The following is a 16,295-nucleotide window of genomic DNA, read 5'->3' as shown; positions in this document are numbered from 1 at the left end:
ACAGTAAGAACCAACAATGCATTGCTAAGCAGAGATATACCCTTCCAAACCCCCACTGATTTAAATGGACTGAGAAGGGTGTTACTCTGCTTAGGGCTGCTCTGTACAAATCCTGACTCTGTGACACAAGCTTAAACCATAGTTTTGTCCTCTGGTACTTGATGGTCAGGCAGCATCCGTGACCTTTATACTGCTATATATAGAGGCCCAGTTTCAGAGAAATTGAGGTAGGGAGAGGGAGAGGGAGAGGAAGACAGGGAGGGAGAGGGAGAGGGAGGGGGAGGGAGAGAGCCAGCAAGGTTCCATGGTGCCAGTGGGGATTCGAACCCAGATTTCCCAGATCCTAGTCCTACACCTTAACCACTACACCACACTTGCTCTCTTGTTATATTATACATTTCTTTTAAATATATCTGTTAAGTCCGCGTTGGAAGGATTCACGAGGTCGGAGACGGAGTTCAAACAACAATTGTGTTTATTGATTACAGGAACAGAACTGGTTAACACAATGAGCAACCCCTGTTTATATGCCCCCTTGGCCACCTGCGGCCACTCCCCCCTTGATCCGTGATAGGGGGACATAACCTCCTGGTGACCAATGGTACATATTGGCTTAGAGCCAATGGGGGTCTGTTTGCTTGACCAATAGGGTGAGCAGGGTTTAGGATCCATCGTGCAGAACTCAAGCTCCCAAGTCTCCCTTGCTTACTCCCCAACTATATACATACACAACACCCCTCCCCCCTAAGTCCGAGCGACCCTCACTGTGCACTGGGAGCACACAAAGTACTGGAGGTAGCTCGGCCGCGATCGATCCTGCTGGGAACGGCGCGGCGCTGGTTTGGGGGACGTCGGTCGATCCGTCATTGCCGGATCAGTCTCACCCTCGATGGCTGAGTTGTCATCCACCCAGTTCGCTGATGTATTTGACGTGTGTGAATGTGAGTTACCCCCTCACCGTGAGACAGATTGTGCAATTGAAGTGGTGGGGAAAGGCAAACTCTCGAAAGGTAAAATCTACCCGATGAGCCCAAAGGAGAAGGCGGTGTTGAGAGACTATTTGGATACTAATTTGGAGAGAGGGTTTATCCGTCCGTCCAAGGCGCCTTATTCGGCACCTGCCTTTTTTGTAAAGAAAAAGACTGGTGATCTCCATCTCTGCATTGACTTCCGTAGACTTAACGCGGTCACCCAGTCTAATGCCTACCCCCTTCCTCTCATTCCAGACCTGCTCGCTCAATTGAAAGAAGGCCGGATTTTTACGAAATTGGACTTAGTGGAAGCTTATCATCTCATCTGGATTAGGAAAGGGGATGAACAGAAAACAGCCTTCTCTAGTTGTTTTGGGATGTTTGAGTATTTAGTGATGCCGTTCGGTCTAACGGGGGCTCCTAGTGTCTTCATGCAAGTGATAAATGAAGTGTTACGTGATTTGTTATACTGTGGAGTGATTGTTTATCTGGATGACATTTTAATTTACACGAAAACCATGGAAGAACATGTGGCTTTAGTCACAGAGGTGTTGAAGCGATTGTGGGCTCACAAACTGTATGCTAAAGTGTCCAAATGTGAGTTTCATCAGCCATCCATAACCTTTCTAGGGTACATTGTGTCACAACAGGGACTTGAAATGGATCCCGAGAAGATACGGGCAGTAGTGGAGTGGGAAGCCCCCACCACTCGTAAGCAGTTGCAACAGTTTCTCGGGTTTGCTAATTTCTATAGAAACTTCATCCATGACTTTGCACAAGTAGCCTTGCCCCTCACCTCTCTGTTGTGAATGAAGGGAAAGGGACCCGCTGCTGCTCTGCCATCCGCCAAGCTTACGTGGACTCCTGAATGCCAGCAGGCATTTGATTCACTCAAACAGTTGTTCACTTCTGAACCAGTTCTTAAGCATCCCGATTGTGAACAACCTTTTATTGTTCAAGTAGACGCTTCCGACGTTGCTATGGGGGTGCTCTTTTGCAAAGGGATGAGGACGGCCAGTTGAAGCTGTGCGCCTATTTCTCCAAGTTTTCTCAAGCCGAACTAAACTGGGCTATTTGGGGAAAGGAGGCGGCGGCTGTTAAACATGCTCTCACGATCTGGAGGCATTTTCTGGAGGGGGTGGAGGAGCCCTTTGAGGTCTGGACCGATCACAAGAACCTTGAGACGCTCAAAGGTTCTAGGAAACTATCTGCCAAACAAGTTCGGTGGGCACAATTCTTTGCCAAGTTTCGTTTCGTTTTGAAGCACGTTCCGGGGAAAGGCAACTGTCTAGCTGATGCATTGTCCCGACTCCCCCAGTACCGCGGTCCCGTCGACCGTCCTGTCGAATCCCTCTTCACCCCGGAGCAGCGGGGGGAGGTGTCAGGACTGGCTGTGGTCACTCGGGCTCAAATCCGGGCGGAGGATCCCGCCTCAGTCTGCGGACTGCCGGAAGCTTTCCGAGTAAAGCTGGCCGAGGCCGCCCTGCAGGAGGAGGGGGGCCAAACTTTTCCCCAAGCCCTTACTTGCCGCGGGGACTTGTGGTTTCATGGCGACAAGCTCTATGTACCTGAAAGTGTTTGGAGGGAGGTGTTGGCAATGGTGCATGGTGCTAAAACCGCAGGACATTTTGGTTTTGTCAAGTCCTTACACTTACTGCAGCGTCAGTTTTGGTGGCCGGGAACGAGAGCGGATGTGGAGCTCTTTGTGCGCAGATGTCCCACCTGCGCAACTTCGAAAAAACTCATGGGGAAAACTCTGGGGCTTCTTAAACCTTTAGAAACCCCATCAGTCCCCTGGGAGGTTATTACCATGGACTTTATTACAGATCTGCCTCCCAGTCGAGGAAAAAGGGTGTTGTGGGTTGTAACAGACTTGTTTTCCAAGCAAGTACATTTTATTCCCTGTGCAGGTTTGCCTACCGCCCAAAAGCTGGCACGCATGTTTGTTACACACGTGATGAAATATCATTCCTTTCCACACAAGATAATTTCCGACAGAGGTTCCCAATTCGTGGCTAAATTTTGGAAAGCCTTTTTGAAAATCATGGGGGTGGAACAGGGACTATCGTCTGCACATCACCCTCAAACAGATGGACAAACTGAACGAGTTAATGCTGTGCTGGAATGTTATTTGCGCTGCTATGTGAATTACCATCAGGACAATTGGGTAGATCTTTTGCCTTTTGCTGAGTATGCTTACAATAATGCCCCCCATTCCTCCACAGGTTTCAGCCCCTTCCGAGTGGTTAATGGCAGGGACTTTGGTCCTTTTGGAAATACAGCTCTTTCCCAGGACATGGGAGGTACTGATGATGTTAATGAGTGGATACAGGTTGTTCAAACCACATGGCCCTGGCTCCAGAAAAACTTAGACCGTGCCAAATGCAAATATAAAGAGCAAGCAGACAAACATTGTTCCCTGGGGTGGGTTTTGAAGGTGGGGGGTCAGGTGTATCTGTCCACTAAGAATCTGCAGACCTTGCGTCCATGCAGAAAGCTCAGTGATAAGTATGTGGGTCCTTTTCCCATCACCAGGGTGATCAATGAGGTGACAGTGGAACTAGCTCTTCCCAAGGCGCTTCGAGGAGTTCATCCCGTGTTCCACATCAGCTTGCTCAAACCGTATACCGCAGCCCCTCAATTTAACCCGGAGCCCAAGCCTGAAGTGCCCACCATGGTGGGAGGGGAAATGCACCTTTAAGTCTCTACGGTTCTGGATTCTAAACTGATAAAGGGGAAGTTGTTCTATTTGGTCCGGTGGAAACATCTGGTCCAGCCCAGGACAAGTGGGTGGCGGCTCCACATGTAGCAGCCCCCCGTCTGGTCCGTGAGTTCCATACGGCCTACCCCCAGAAGCTGCAACCGCCCTCGGGCTCAGGGGGGGCCTTAAGGGGGGCAGAATGTGAGGAAGTCTGCTGGTTTGTTTCTTTCAACTCTGTTGTCAGGTCTGACCCGTACAAGCAGTCAGGTCCTGGTTCAGGCTCTTGACATGTTTTAGGCCTGCGTTTGATGTTCAGTTGCTCTGTGATTCCCACTCCCTGTTCCTCGCCCCTCTCGAGCCCCGACCTTGAGTAGCTAACGGTCAAGCCGTGTTTAGACTCCTGTTTCACTCCTTCTTCCCTCCTTCCTCCTGTGCTCCGCTATCTCATTGTTTCCCAGGCCGTTTGATCTTGCACCTGTGATGTAATTATGTAACCATGCTTTAAGTTATGCCTTGTGGTCCAGCTCGTTATTGGCAGCTTTGAAGCTGCAGTGTATCCATGCTTACTAGATGCTCTCAATAAACGTTTACCTGCTTCTGACTTGCCTGTCTGAGCGAGTGACTTTTTGAGACGACCTAGGTTGGCTGGAGGACCTGACATTTTGTGCTTGGTAATTAGCAGCACATTCCAGGATGAAGTGCCCTGCATATTTTTTTGATTTCTTCACGCTGAACCATCATTCCAGATGTCATTGCAAAGCTGGCACATACCTTCTTCGCATTTCTTAAGACCTTTTGTATTTGCTCCACCCCTGCATCGAAGCATTCACCGAAGGAAGGATGCAGAATCCCAGCCGAGGCTTAGCTATGCAAACAGCTATTGCTAATGGCTATGCAAGTGAAGGAACCAAGAGCAGGCGAGTGGAGGGTGGGATTTGTTTGACTTTCTCCTCTTGCATCGGGACCGTGAATAGTCATTTTAAAGGTCAGATTTTAAAAAGCATTGAGCGAGGAGCAGAATCAACCCTGATTAAATGGCCTAAGAGACCCAAGTCAATGACTAAACTGTCACAGCAAAAGAAGGGCTAAACAATGTACAAATGAACATATTAACTGAGTTAAAATCTCTTCAGAACAGCTCAGTTTTGTCCTGAGTTTAAAAAGCCATTAGGATCAGGAGCACAGAAGGGAACAAGGGAATGCAAATGACCCCCCCCCACACACACACACACACACTGTGAGGTTCTCCAGCCAACCTCGGCAATCCCAAAAAGTCACTTGCTCAGACAGGCAGGTCTAAAGCAGGTAAACGTTTATTCAGGAGCCGCAGGTACAGCATAAGCAATCCACAGGTCCAAAGCTGCTAATGACAAACCAAACTACAAAGTATAACTTTAAGCACAAAGCAATCCCAGGTGCAAAACCAAGCAGGCCTGGGAATTAGAAGATAACGGTGCCTGGTAGGAAGTAGGGAGTGAGCAAGCCATAATACTGAAGTTGCCTGCTTGAGACTCAAGGTCAGAGCAGGGGGGGAGGAGGAAAGGAGCGGGGACAGCTTGAACAGCTCAGAGAAACAAAACCAAAAGATGCACTTGAACAGAAATGGGCCTAACTCATGTCAAGAGCCTGCCTGGACAGCATGACTCCTGACACACACACACACTGTAATTAGTCATAAAAAGAAAGAAAAAAGAAGGGCAAAAGATCCCTGTCTTTTTCCTTGGGGGGGGGGACACTCCAAAACACATGGCAGGATGAGGAATTCATTTATTTCCAAATTTGATATGCTGTCTCTCTAGAGACCTCCTCAAGAAAGCTATCCCCACCCCCTTCTTCGCCATCTCCACCTCGGGAAGATCACAAGTCTGAAATATCCCTTGCCATTTATGCAGGGTCAATTTTGATGCTCGCTCAAAGCTCTTTTTTTAAATGCCACCTTTAAAATGCCTATTCATGGTCCTGATGCAAAAGGAGAAATTCCACACCCACCCACTCACCTGCTTCTTTGTTTGCATAGCCACCGGCAATGGTCGTTTGAATACCTAAGCCACGTTTGTGATTTTTCATGGTCCCTTCAGTAAATGCTTCAGTGTGGGGGCAGAGCAAATACAAAAGGTCGCATTAAAGGATCTCTTAAGAAATGTGAAGCAGGTATGCGCCGGCTTCGCAGTCACTTCCTGAATGATGGTTCAGCATGAAAAACTCAAAAAAATATGCGGGGCATTTCAGCCTGGAACGCGCTGCTAATTACCACACATAAATGGCCCCAGTGTCATGTCTTCCGTAGACCCAAAAACACTATGAAATGGTTAAGGCAAGGGTCCTCCACCCTTTTGAGCCTGTGGGCACCTCTGGAATTCTGACACCGGGTGGTGGGCGTGGACACAAAATGGCTGCCACGGGAGGCAGAGAGGAAGCCCAAATACACAGAGGAAGTCCAAATGCAGGGGAGAAGAGGGGAAATTTAAAAAGAAATACAGAGACAAAGAATTGTGAAAATAAACAATGTGGTGGCAGCTGCTGCTGAAACAGTATTTTAATTTGCATCACTGATTGGATCTTCAGTAGCCAATTAGAAGCCCTGCTGGGCAAGTGCCCCACACACTTTCTAAAAGCAGTTGGTGGGCACCAAGAAAGGTGTCCGTAGGTGCCATGGTACCCGTGGGCACCACATTGGGACTCCTGGGTTAGGGTATTGCTGGTTGGGGGAAAGGAAAAGCAGCCCGGAATGCCCGGCTATGCCAGCACTTTCCAATTGAGCAATACATTGGGGTAACAATCCATACCTTAAAAAAAAAAAGGTAAAAGATAGCAAAATCATTCCCAGCAGATGAATATGGCACATTTTATAGCAGAGAGGCACTAATGAAAATCATCCCGTTCAAAGGGTGTTTGCGTCAAGGTTCTCAGCACCCTTCCTAGCAACTTTGTATTTAATCTGACCATCACCTCTGTCTAACCACTGTGGTGGATTTGGACTGGCAGCAGCTCTGCGAGGCATTTTTCAGCATGAGATTCTTTGAGCCGTTACTGCACAGGACTCGATGGGAGACAATGAAGAACTGGAGATCCTTGAGGATTCATGCTGATCAGCACACTCAGTTGCTTTATTTCAGTCCACAGGTATGGAGCTTCACATTTTTGGAACACTACCGCCCTTGCGAGGCTCCACCTCGCAGGTCCACCCAAGCTCCCCGACGCTGGCCTCAGATGGGAAACAGGGTTGAACCCTCACCCAGACCCTCCTCCCTCCCAGCTGAGTGCTCCTTTTGACTTCCAAACAGCCTCCTTTCCTTGAGGCCTTAAACAGCTGTGGCAAGCTGTTCATGATGCCCCCAGTGCTTTCTCTCTCTCCGGAAGCTCCCAGCCTCTCAGGGAGAAGCTGTGCTGGCAGCCAGAGAGCCCCAGCCTCCCTCTGCCACCTGCAAGGGCCGAATCTATCGTATTGCTGGCCGGGGCAAAGGTTTACAAGCCCCTCTCAAGTTGACAGATTCCCCCTGGCCATCGGTGGGGGATGGGAGGTGTAGGGTAGCCAGATCCAGGTTGGCCAACTCCTGGAGATTTGGGGGTGGAGCCTGAGAAGGACAGGGACCTCAGTGGGGTACGCCATAGAATTCACCCTCAAAAGCATGCATTTCCTCCAGGGGAACTGCTCTCTGTAGTCATAGAAGCATAGAGTTGGAAGGAGCCATACAGGCCATCTAGTCCAACCCCCTGCTAGTCCAACTCCCTGCGTGCCCCAGAGGGGGCACGCAGAGCCCTCTCTGTGGGCATGCGCGCCGTCGCCCCAGCACATCTAGAGAGTTGCAAATCCAAGGCAAAATCTCCCGTGTGTTTTGGCCATTTGGTCCCTCCCCTCGCCCACTGGCCATGCTAAGACCCTGCGGGATCCGCCTGGGCCTGCCTTCTGCCTTCCTTTCCCCCCTGCTTCCTGGAGCCTCCCAATGGGCCTCCAAGCAGCTGAGCAGCTCTGGATCAGCAGCAGCAGGCGGTGGCGGCAGCGGGGCGGGCATGGAGCAGCGAAGACGGGGGCTGCTGCTGCTGGCAGCCCTGGCCAGCGCGCAGTACGAGAAGTACAGCTTCCGCGGCTTCCCAGCGGCCGAGCTGCTGCCGCTGCAGCGTGCCTATGCACTGGAGCAGAACGAGGGTGAGGACTGGAAGGAGAGCATCCGCACCCTGGAGGCCAGCCTGCGCTTCCACCGCCTGCTGCGCGACAGCGAGGCTCGCTGCCACCAGGAGTGCGGCGGCAGCGAGGTGCTGGGGGAGCTCCAGCCTTTGGAGAGCCGGGCCCCAGTGCTGTGCCGAACGAGGAGCTGGCTGAGCTGGAGCTCTTTTGGCACATCCTGCGGCATGCGGTGCTGCAAGCATGGCCTGCCCGTCTTCCAGCTCCGCTACCCGCCGGCCGAGACCCTGCAAAACTTCCAGCGACTCACCGCTTACCTGTACCTGCACTACGCGCTCTATAAGGTGAGGGGCGCACCCCCCGAGACTGTCCAGCCGCGCGATCCTGTGCAGAGTGACTCCGCAAGCATGGGATGAAGTGGGGATGTTAATGTATGAGTTGTTTTTTCTAAACTAAAACCTCAGTATTCAGGTTAAATTGCCATGTTGGCACTTTGCGAAAAATAAGTGGGTTTTGGGTTGCAGTTTGGGCACTCGGTCTCTAAAAGGTTCGCCATCACTGGCCTAGAGCATCCCTGACAAGTGCTTGTCCAGCCTCTGCTTAAAGACTGCCAGTGAGGGGGAGCTCACTGCCTCCCTACGAAGCCGATTCCACTATTGAACAACTCTTATTGTAAAAAAAAAACAAAAAAAAAAACCCTAATATCCAGCTGGTACTTTTCTGCCCATAATTTAAACCCATTATTGCAAGTCCTATCCTCTGCTGCCGACAGGAACAGCTCCCTGCCCTCCTCTAAATGACAACCCTTCAAATACTTAAATAGAGCCACCCTGTCCCCCCTCAACCTCCTCTTCTCCAGATTGAGCATTCCCAACTCCCTCAGCCTTTCCTCACAGGGCTTGGTCTCCAGGCCCCTGATCCTCCCCGTCGCTCTCCTCTGCCCACATCCTTTTTGAAGTGAAGCCTCCAGAACTGCACAGAGGACTCCAAGTGCACCCTCACCTATGCAGCGTATGGCAGGATTGTGGCATCTCACAATTTGGATATTATGCCTCTGTTGATTCACCCCCAAGATCGCATTAGCCTTTTTTGTTGCTGCATCACACTGGCTGCTCATAGTTAACTTACAGTCCACCTGTATCCCAAGATCTTGTTCACACACACTCCTACCCAGGAGTGTATCCCTCATCCAGTATGCATGTTCCTCATTTTTGTTGCCAAGGCACAGAACTAGGCACTTATCCTTTTGTTGAATTGCATCTTGTTCACATCTTCCCACTTTTTCAGTGTGTTTGTCAAGTGCAGGTCTCCACCTCTAGCTCTCTTGCAAAGGACTCACTCAGATAGGTAGTCTGAAGTAAAATACTTTATTAAAAGACTTAGCAGGCATAGACTGAAAGCATGACTGCTCAAAGGCGTAGCAAAGCAGAGAATACATTGCAGGGAACATTACATGATTTAAGACACTACTTCTGAGATACCAGGCCTGGGTTGCCAGGCAGTCCAGAGATAAGGATTCTCACGGCCGAAGTCTCAACATATTCCAGGTGCCGGGCTAGGCTAAACCAAAAGCACAAACATGTAAGATCCCCGGGGAAGCGAGAGAAGACCAGGCTCTGACAGTGTTCCGATCTCTATCTTCCGGTTTGTTTGCTCCTCCCAATTTGGTGTCATCTGCAAATTTAATGAGTTGTCCCTCCACACCCTCATCCAGATCATTTATAAAAATATTGAAAAGTAACGGGCCCAAAACGAGCCCTGTGGCACCCCACTGGACATCTCCCTCCATTCAGATGAAATGCCATTGACAACTACTCTTTGAGTGTGGTTCTCCAACCAGTTCCCTATCCCCCTAACTATCCAAGGGTCCAGTCCACAGTCCTCTTGTTTACCCATCAGAACATAGTGGGGAACCCTGTCAAAAGCGTTGCTGGAATCCAGGTAAACAGCTCGATCCAGTAAGCTCATCGCTCGATCAAAGAAGGAAACGAGGTTGTCCTGGCAGGACCTGTTGGGGACAAATCTGTGCTGACTTCCCCGGATCACCAAGTTGTCCTTCAAGTGCTCGCAGATTGATCCCTCTAAAATCTGCTCCAGTATCTTCCCTGGGACAGAGGTCAGACTAACTGGCTCATAGTTTCCTGATTCATCCCTTCTCCCTTTTTTGAAAATTGGGATAACATTTGCCCTTCTCCAGTCTTGTGGCACATCTCCTGTCCTCCAAGAGTTCTGGAACATGATGGACAAAGTCTGCAGATGAGCTGTGATTCTGGGGAATTGGGTTTGATTCCCCACTCCTCCACTTGAGCGGTGGACTCTAATCTGGTGAACCAGGTTGGTTTCCTCACTCCTCCACATGAAGCTAGCTGGGTGACCTTGGGCTAGTCACAGTTTTCTCCGAACTCTCTCAGCTCCTCCTACCTCACAAGGTGTCTGTTGTGGGGAGGGGAAGGGAAGGAGATTGTAAGCTGGTTTGATTCTCCTTTAAAAGGTAGAGAAAATCAGCATATAAAAACCAACTCTTCTTCTTCAGGTCCCACCTGGAGGCTGGCATCTCTAAGCCCCTCCCTCCTGCCCTATCATCCCCAGGGTGTGTCTTGGCTGTTCTTAGGGTTGCCAACTCCAGGCTCCAGGAAATTCCAGCCAACCAGATCCTGATAGCAGGGGATCCCCAACCTTGTCGAGCCTCTGGGGACATTTGGAAGTTTGAGAACAGGCAGTGGGCAGCACCACAAATGGTTGCAAACCACAAAATGGCAGCCAGCCACGCATTGGCCGTTACCGCACCAAGTTTTTACAATGTTTAGTGAAATGGTTCATTCCCTTGTGTCCGCACCATTTCCCCTCGTTTGGTGTTGGAACCATTTTGCAAACATTTAATCGGTCTGTTATCTGCAAACACTTTTAGGACAAATTATTAGAAATCACTGTTTCATTGGCGGCTTCTCCGAGGTGCAAACAAGTTGAAGCCGCTTCATTTCCTTGACCCTCCTCCGTGTACACTCCCACTTTTGCCCCTCTGACCCGTTTCCCCTTCACTCCTCTCCCTCGCGATCCTCTTCTTCAGGCAGCCATTTTTCTCTCATTTCTCTCCCTTTAATTTTTTTAATTGATCTACTGGGACTAGCATTGAGACATTGGAGCATTGGGCTAACCATCTCCGTTGTCCCGTACTTGGTCTGTCTAGCAATTTTTCAAGAGTAAAGAAATTTGTACAGGATTATGTGTGTGGTTTTCCAATGCCCAAAGAGGCGCATGACCATAAGTGTTCTCTTTTTCCTGGCCCAAGTGATCCTGTGGGTGGGTTTTTCCTATATTTCCCAGTGACTGAGGGGAGTGGAGCACTACAGATGCATAAAAATAATAAAAAGAGAGGGGAAGGTGCAACGTAGATATGATACGGTGCTCCCCAGTAGAACGTATTCCTCTACTTTGGAAAGTGCAAACTGGTAATGAAACATCTTGTGGACAATAAATAGACTGACGAAAGAGGCAAAGTGTGGTCAGGAATTTTGAATACAAAGCCAAAACTCACAGACTGACCACGATGATAATCAGCTGTAATTGCTTGGTGTGGTAATGGCCATTTTTGTTGTTGTTGTTGTTTTGGGGGGGTCCAATCCAAGCATCTATCTATGATGGAGGCAAATGTTTCTCCATGGCTGCCTTCTTCAAATGCTAAGGTGATGCCTACAGGGCTCTTCTGAAGCACCTTCTGGACCAAGATAGCAAAGGAAAATCAGGATTGGCTCTTTGCTTTGAAGAAGAGGTGCTTTGGAGAAGAAGGAAGTGGGTGTGAGAAATCAAAGTGGCAGTTGCCATGTCACCATGCCATAGACATCATGAACACACATGAAGTTGCCTTAAACTTAGTCAGACCATCAAGGTCCATCAAGGTCAGTATAGTGTACGCAGACTGGCAGAGGCACTCCAGGGTCTCAAGCAGAGGTCTTTCACATCTACTACTGCTTGGTCCTTTTAACTGGAGATGTCGGGGACTGAACCAGGGACCTACTGCATTGAAGGCAGAAACTCTACCACTGAGCCACAGTGCCCTGAAGTATCTGGATCTGATGTGTTGCTTATTTCCCATACGGTTGTCAGATATGGGTTGGGAAATACCTGGAGCTTTTAGGGTGCAGCCTAGGGAGGATGAGGTTTGGGGAGGGGAGAGACCTCATCAGGGGAAGAAGAAGAAGAGTTGGTTTTTATATGCCAACTTTCACCACTAAAGGCAGAATCAAACCGGCTTACAATCACCTTCCCTTCCCCTCCCCACAACAGACACCCTGTGAGGTAGGTGAGGCTGAGAGAATGTGACTAGCCCAAGGTCACCCAGCTGGCTTCATATGGAGGAGCAGGGAAACAAATCCAGTTCACCAGATTTGAACCTGGGTTGCCCAGGTTGTAGCCTAACCACTACACCACCCTGGTTCTCAATTGCCTCCAGTAGCAATGTTTCTGTGACCTCTCAGCCAGACTGGTGTATGTGTAGCTGCCCTTGAAGGAAACTCATGAAACTGCAGGAAGAGGAAGAGGAAGAAGAAGAAGAAGAAGAAGAAGAAGAAGAAGAAGAAGAAGAAGAAGAGTTGGTTTTTATATGCTGACTTTCTCTAACACTTAAGGCAGAATCAAACCGGCTTACCATCACCTTCCCTTCCCCTCCCACAACAGACACCCTGTGAGACAGGTGGGGCCAAGAGAGCTCTTAATAGAACTGTGACTAGCCCAAGGTCACCTAGCTGGCTTCAAGTGCAGGAGTGGGGAAACCAACCCGGTACACCAGATTAGCGTCCACCGCTGATGTGGAAGAAAGGGGAATAGAACCCGGTTCTCCAGATCAGAATCCACCACTCCAAACCACCGCTCTTAACCACTACACCACTCTGGCTCTCAATGCCATAGAGTCCACCCTTCAAAGCAGCAATTTTCACCAAGAGAACTGATTGTTATGGTCTGGAGCTGAATTGTAATGCCAGGAGATATCCAGGCTCCACCTGGAGGTTTGCAACCCTATGGTCTTTGCAGAGTTGTCCTCTCCAGCAGCCACCAGACACCAATGCAGGCCACCTCTTGAAGGACACAGGGATGCAATGGAAAAATGGGTGGGAAATGGGTGTTGCAAGCAACTGAGGACTGCATGGACAAACTGAGCCACACCGGGGGTGTTCCTCAGCTTCAGGAACATTTGGGATTCTGGTGCTGCAAATCCCACTCATCAAGAAGACCTCCTTGTCCGCATGTGCCATGTTGCACACATAGCCACAGGTAAGCACCATCCCTGGAAGTTGCAATGTGCGTTTCTTTGCTTGCTCTGAACCTTCCAGCACTGCCACTGTTTGCATCAATGATGAATTTCCCTTGGATTTTGGAGGGAACCTTTGCTGGTGAGTGGGTGGGTGAGGAGAGGTGAGCAGACCCCTTACTCTCCCAGCCCATCCAGCCTCCCCCTTTCAACCCAAGGTCGAGAGGCGACACCAACCCAAGCCCAAGCTTCCTCCTGAAACAAACCCTGGGCAGGAAGCCGCCACTGCGCCCTCATTGTGGGATTCGTTATCGCTGGGTTATGGATGGGGTTGGTGCAGCGGGCTTTCGGGAGAGCAGAAAAATCGGCAATTAAAGATATGTTGTGTCAAGAAGAAGAAGAAAACTGGGGAGGGGGGCGAGAAGGAGAAGAAAACCCCTTGCAAACTGATTAAAGTTGAAGGCTCCGTTTTCTTCTTTTCATCAGAGAAGAGAATCAAACCCTGCTCGGAAATCCACACTCCCCCCCACCCCACCCCATTCCCAGTGCTCAGAAAACAGTTCCTGCATCCGTCTTGCTGTGTCCCTGCATTTTAATTACCACCTTATTAATATTCATGAGGCTAGGCACTCAAGGGGGATTACAGTCTGTCATTCTCTCTCGCTCTCTCTCGCTCTCTCGCTCTCCCCCTCCCTCCCCCCTCCATGCTGAGTCTGGTTTTCATTTTCCCCCCTTCTTCCAAACAGCCAAAGCACTGCAGAGCTGGGCTGTGTGCATCCTTCCCCCCCCCCTCTTCATCTGCATATGCAACGGAGGTGCCCGCCTTAGCAGACAGAGTGGTTGGAAGGCGGGGGCTGCTTTTGAAGCTGGAGGGAGGGAGGGAGAAGGGAGAGACTTGTGCCAGACTTGATGCCCCCCCAAATATCTAGAAAGAGAGAACGCGCTGCACACCGTTTTCTGTGCATGTGGCTTGCTTTTTTTATGGCCAGTGAATCTGACCACATGCTAAGCGCCAGGCGCTGTATGGGACATCGTAGCTCCCCAATCCCTGCCTGGGATGGAAAGGCGGGTGAGGAGCAGACAGGAGACAGGTCACATGAACACATGAAGCTGCTTTATGGTGTGATGGTTGGGGAGGGGCCGTGGCTCAGTGGAAGAGCCACTGCTTTGCATGCAGAAGGTCCCAGGTTCAACCTCCATCTCCAGTTTAAAAAACAAACAAACAGACAGTAGTTTATGTGAAAGACCTGAGACCATGGAGAGCCACTGCTAGTCTGAATAGACAATACTGATCTTGATGGACCAAGGGTCTGATTCAGTATAAGGCCGCTTCAAGTGTGTTCATGTGTGTGTGATTATGGATCTACCAAAATCAATCTTGACTCCAGCAGCTGCTCTCCAGGGTCTCGGGTCAAGGTGTGTCATGCGTTCCATTAAACAGGCGACTCCAGCGATCGCGCATGGGACCTTCTGCATGCAAAGCAGATGCTCTGCACTGAGTCAAGCCACTGCCTACTCGGACTGGTAGCAGCTGTCCACAATCTCTGGTTAGAGGGTCTGTCACATCTACCAGTCCTTTTAACTGGAGGTGCTGAGGATTGAACCTGGGACCTTCTGCATGTCAAGCAGATGCTCTACCATTGAGCCATAAACTTGCCTAGCTAGATGATCATTGAAATTACAGTTAGGAGAATAGACAGATGGGTAGGACACAAAGACAGAGAAAGGGGCTTATTAGCAATTGTTGGTTGTTAATAAGGAAGCGTCATCAGTGGCACATTATAAAAAAGTAGGGAAAAGACAAGACCCTGTTCCAAGGATCTTCCAAGATAAGATTCAGGCGTAGGGGAACAAGAATATGTAGATAAATAGCACAGGCTTTATCTCTTACATGAACTGGCTTGCCAATTCCAGGTTAGGAAATTCTTGGAGATTTGGGGGTAGGGCCTGGGGAGGGCAGGGATTTGGGGGGGGATATCAGTGGGGTTTAATACCATAGAGCCCACCCTCCAAAATACCTTTTCCTCCAGGGGAACTTCTATAGTCTGGAGATCAGATGTAATTCTGAGAGATCTCCAGGCCCCACCTGGAAGTTGGCAACACTATGAAGGGAGGGGCCAGGATCACCATTTAGGGTTGGAGTTAGATTGGGGGGGGGAGATCCTGGCCCTGATCCTGGGTGCATTCAAAAAGGACAGCTTTGTGCATGTAGGGCTTATTTCCTAAGAACCAGAGATAACAGTAGCTCCTGAAGAATAATAATAAGTGCAATGCGGCACTTCTAGGTGCAAGCTGGCCGATGGATTGTTGGGCAATCCAAGTAACCTGGCAATCCTAACCGCAGCTGGGGCAAAAACGGGGCTGGTTTGGGTGCCCCTCCACCTCTGGTGCCCTAGGCAATCGCCTAGGTGTGCCTGTTGGATGGGCCAGACCTGACCACTGTTCGAATCTAGTAGGGTTGATACAATCCCTGGCATCTCCCGTGAATGGAGCCCAGGCAGGAGACTCATCCTGGACTAAACAGAGCAACAGTCTGACTTAGTGCAAAGCAAGGCTGTGGCTCAGTGGCAGAGCATCTGCTTGGCATACTGAAGGCCCCAGGTTCAATCCCTGGCATCTCCAGTTAAAGGGACTAGGCAAGTAGGTGATGTGAAAGACCTCCGCCTGAGACCCTGGAGAGCCGCTGCCAGTCTGAGTAGGCAATACTTACTTTGATGGACCAAAGGGGGTCTGATTCAGTATAAGGCAGCTTCCTGTGTTCGTGTGTTCTGCTCATGCAGGGCATGATGCGTTTGGCCTCAAGCTCTGAGTTTCCCAGATTTCTTTGGCAATGCGTTTGCTCAAGCAGGTTTTTTACAGGATTTCTCCTAGCAAATGCCAGAAGAAGCATGCAGTGTGTGCCTTTAAAAAAAACATAATCAAACTCTATGCCCCTGATCCAGAGAGAGTGTCATGCTCACCTCCCACTGGAATCAGGGGGCTACTGCTTAGCCATGTGGGGAGGCGGCATACAGTGATGGAGTAATGTAGGGCAGACTCTAGTTTACAGTTAACAACTCCTGGGCCTTTTATGCACAGCTGTTTCCCTCACGGTCACCCCTCCGACGACTTCAGGTCTTTGTGCTGATTATGCATGCCGTTTCCGACCCTCAGAGGTCACCTCGCTCTCCCCCTGCGTTTCCTGTGTTTTGCCCGAGTTTTGAAATTTGAGATAGAACAGGTCCTTGAAAACACAGGCAAAATGTGGGGAAACGC

The sequence above is a fragment of the Euleptes europaea genome, chromosome 14, assembly GCF_029931775.1.
Source record: "Euleptes europaea isolate rEulEur1 chromosome 14, rEulEur1.hap1, whole genome shotgun sequence".
In the NCBI taxonomy this organism is placed as follows: Eukaryota; Metazoa; Chordata; class Lepidosauria; order Squamata; family Sphaerodactylidae; genus Euleptes; species Euleptes europaea.
The sequence above is the reverse complement of the archived record's forward strand: the minus strand, read 5'-3'. Positions refer to the sequence as shown.